This window comes from Strix aluco, chromosome 24 (assembly GCF_031877795.1).
Source record: "Strix aluco isolate bStrAlu1 chromosome 24, bStrAlu1.hap1, whole genome shotgun sequence".
Lineage (NCBI taxonomy): Eukaryota > Metazoa > Chordata > Aves > Strigiformes > Strigidae > Strix > Strix aluco.
This window is the reverse complement of record NC_133954.1, coordinates 4,348,770-4,352,495: the sequence shown is the minus strand read 5'-3', so window position 1 is coordinate 4,352,495 and position 3,726 is coordinate 4,348,770. Positions and strand designations below refer to the sequence as shown.

Here is a 3,726-nt window from a genome sequence, read left to right as displayed (position 1 = left end):
GACACAGCATCGGACAGAGAGACAGGTATGTGTTGAAAAACCCCAGAGGAGCACAAGGAGGAAGATGAGCAGGAAGGCAAGAAAGGGCGCCAAACTCACCTTGTTCCCAAGGAGATGGAGCTGAGAGGAGTGGATGAGAGAGTGAGGAGAAGGGCCCGCTTTTATACTGCTCCGGCACCGCCCCAGGCCCACAGTCACTGCACGCGGGCAGTAATTTTCCAACAGACTCACCTCCAAAGCAAAATATCCTACCTAGTGGCACAGGTTGTGTTTTAGTTTCCGTCAACAGTGCCATTTCATTTCCTCATTTCTGACGTGACCTCTAGGCCGCAGAGGCTCTTTTGAAGTATCAGGATGAGAGGCCCAAGCATTTCCTGAGCAAGACCATGTCAGTACAGGCAGAAGATGTGCCCCCAAGTGCTGGAGCAGTCTGTGCAGACGGAGGACATGGCTGGTGAGGTTGTTTTCAAAACCCTGTGCAGGAAGGTCGGCCTGTCTTTGCACCAATGCGGTCCTCTCCTGGGTTCCCAAAGGCTCCTGTGACTGAGGAGCCGCCACATCCTTCTACCTTCCTGTCTGCCTCTCTGCTCACTCCAGCTCGTGCTGATCACTGCCTCTATGGGCAGATGGGCTGCGCTAGTGATTTCAAATGCCTTTGCCCAAGCACAGCTTCTCCTTCTGGGGAGACATGTGCTGATTTCTCTGGTAAATTTATCCCCTCTTGTGGCTGTCTCTGGGGGTCCCCAACCTACGCCATCAGCAGGCTTGCAGAGGGACAATGTTGCTCCTCAACAAGCCCTGTGCAGTTGGGTCCCTCCCTCCTCACTACCAGAGCAGTGTGTTGAGGCTCGGGACAGCACCTTGTTCCTCTCTCTGTGTCTCCTCACACCACCATGCACTTTGGTCACATGCTTTGGACCCCGACCTGGCGACCCAAAGGCCTGGCACCAGGAGAGAGTGACCGCCAGCTGGACATCGTGACACTTGTCATAATCCTTGGAGGCCAGCAGGCATGCCAGATTTCAATCCCCTGCACTGCCCTCTTCCCCAGCCTCTTTTTTGTCACTCGCTCCGTAAGGATTGTCACAGGAGACAGCGTCAAAAGCCTTGTTTAGATGAGATGAACCACATTCGCTGCCCTTCCCTCATACACCGGAGCCAAGCAGGTCATCAAAGAAGGCCAGGAGGTTGGTCAGGCCTGCCTTGCCCTCTGTAAATCCATGCTGACCACTCACAATCATTTTCTTGTCCTTTTGTCTTGGGAAGCGCTTCCAGGATGATTTGCTCCATCACCTTTGCAGGGGTGGAGGTGAGGCTGACTGGCCTGTTGTTCCCCGGCTCCTCCTTTGTGCCCTTCTTGAAGACAGGAGGCCCACTGGCTTCCTTCCAGTCCTCAGATGCGTTCCCTGACTGCTGTGACTTTCAAAGGGAGTTGAGAGCGGCCTTGTAGTGACACCAACCAACTCCCTTGGGTGCGTGGCATCAGGATACATGCACTCATGCCTGTCCAATCTCTTTGATTGCTCCCACACCTGATTCTCCTCTACTGCATGTAAGCCTTCCCTGGTCCAGATGTTCCGAGGAGTGTCAGGAGCCTCATGTCTTGACGGCAAATCCTGCCTCCCCTCCCGGCACATGAAAAGAGCCTACATGGCAGACCAAGCATGTCAGAAATGAGGAAATGAAATGGCACTGTTGACGGAAACAAAGCACAGCCTGTGCCACTAGGTAGGATATTTTACTTTGGAGGTGAGTCTGTTGGAAAATTACTGCCTGCGTGCAGTGACTGTGCGCCTGGGGTGGTGCCGGAGCAGTATAAAAGCGGGCCCTTCTCCTCACTCTCTCATCTACTCCTCTCAGCTCCATCTCCTTGGGAACAAGGTGAGTTGGGACTCCTTTCTTGCCTTCCTCCTCATCTTCCTCCTCGTCCTCCTCGTCCTCCTCGCCGTGTCTTCCCTGGTGTATGAATCTGCTTATCATGGGAGTGGGAAGGGGGCAGAAGTTTTTTTCATGGAGAGAGGCTGGGGCTTGTCTGGCGTGAGCTATGGACATGGTGGGGACCTCCCTGGACTTGGTCACTCTTGGCAGGGTTCTTTTGGGCTGATGGGAAGGAGAAACCCGTGGGCCTCCCTAAAAGGCCTCCACCTCTTCTCCTCGTCTCTCTTCTCCCTCATGGTGGGGTGCCAGGTGGCTCATCAAGCACCCCCCCATGCTTTGTTTTCCAATTCTAGAGCCCAGGTTCATCTTCACAGTTGAGTCATGTCCTGCTACAACCCGTGCCTGCCCTGCCAGCCCTGCCAGCCCTGCGGCCCGACCCCGCTGGCCAACAGCTGCAATGAGCCCTGTGTCAGGCAGTGCCAGGACTCCACCGTCGTCATCCAGCCCTCCCCCGTGGTGGTGACCCTGCCCGGCCCCATCCTCAGCTCCTTCCCGCAGAGCACCGCCGTGGGCTCCTCCACCTCCGCTGCCGTTGGCAGCATCCTCAGCTCTGAGGGAGTGCCCATCTCCTCCGGGGGCTTTGGCCTCTCCGGCCTTGGCAGCCGCCTCTGCGGCAGGAGGTGCCTCCCCTGCTGAAGCTGCTGGTGACAGCCCTGGGGAAGGCCCCCAGGGACCCATTGGGTGGGACCAGACTGGGGATGGAGCACTGGGTTCTTGCTTTCAGAGGGGCTGGGCCACCCCAGCACCTCTGGCAAAAGGACGAGGCTAGCCTGGGCTCTCACCAAGCACGCCCCATGCCTGCCTTTCCTTTCTCCCACTCTCTCCTTTCCCTCCCATGTGCTGCTTGTCCTGTGCTCCCCTGGGCTCTGAGCACCACAGAGCCAGCCTAGGGAGGACCTGCTGGCCCAGCTCCCTCTGTGGGGCAGGCAGGTGGACACCTGGCTGCCTCTCCGCCACAGCCATGGGGCGCAGACTGCTCTCTGCCCCTGGTGCTCCCTGCACCAGGACCTCCACTCAGAGTGATCTCATTTCCTCTTTTGACTCATTAAAGTTCTGCTGCATCCCAGCGCACGCCTCTGTGTCATCCTTTCCCCTCCGTATAGTCCCCCAAGGTGCCCAGGGAGAGAGGTGTGGCTCAGGGCTGTTTCTGGAAAGCGGTTGTTGGGGATGAATGCGCGGTGGATGGTAACAGCACTGTATAGGGTCTACCTGGGGTGAAGTTAAGTTCCACCATATTAGCCCTCCAGCTTGCTCTTTGTAGTTGTAGCTAGAATGGTGTTGATAACAGATAAATGTTTTGGGTTTTGCTGGGCAGTGCTTGTGCAGCAGCAAGACTGTCTCTCCAGCTCCCTCTCCAAAAGGCCAGTAGGCTGGGTGTGGGCAGGAGGTTGGAGGTGACATAGCCAGGACAGCCGACCCAGGCTGACCAAAGGGATATTCCGTACCAGATGACATCATGGTCAGCAACAAATGCTAAGAGAAAGGAGGAGGTGGGGGGATGGGGTGTGGGGTGGCATTCCTTATTACGGCCTTTCTCCTCGGAAGCAACCACTAAGTGTACTGTGACCCTGCTTCCCAGAAGTGGCTGCACATCGCCTGCTGATGGGCAGTAGAGAATAAACCTTCTTGCTTCGCTTTGCATCTGCACGCTTTGCTTTGACTGTCTTCGTTAAACTGCCCTTATCCTGACCCATGAGATTTCCATCTTCTTTTGTCCCCCCTTTCTCTTTGAGGATGGGGAGTGATAGAGCATCTTGGTGGACACCTGATGAGCAGACAAGGACAACT

General features: G+C 56.1%; 1 pseudogene; it reads left to right on the top strand.

Moving 5' to 3' along the window:
• Window positions 1-2,103: 2,103 nt before the first annotated feature.
• Window positions 2,104-2,574, top strand: LOC141934301 (feather keratin 1-like; annotated as a pseudogene).
• The last annotated feature ends 1,152 nt before the right edge of the window (window positions 2,575-3,726 follow it).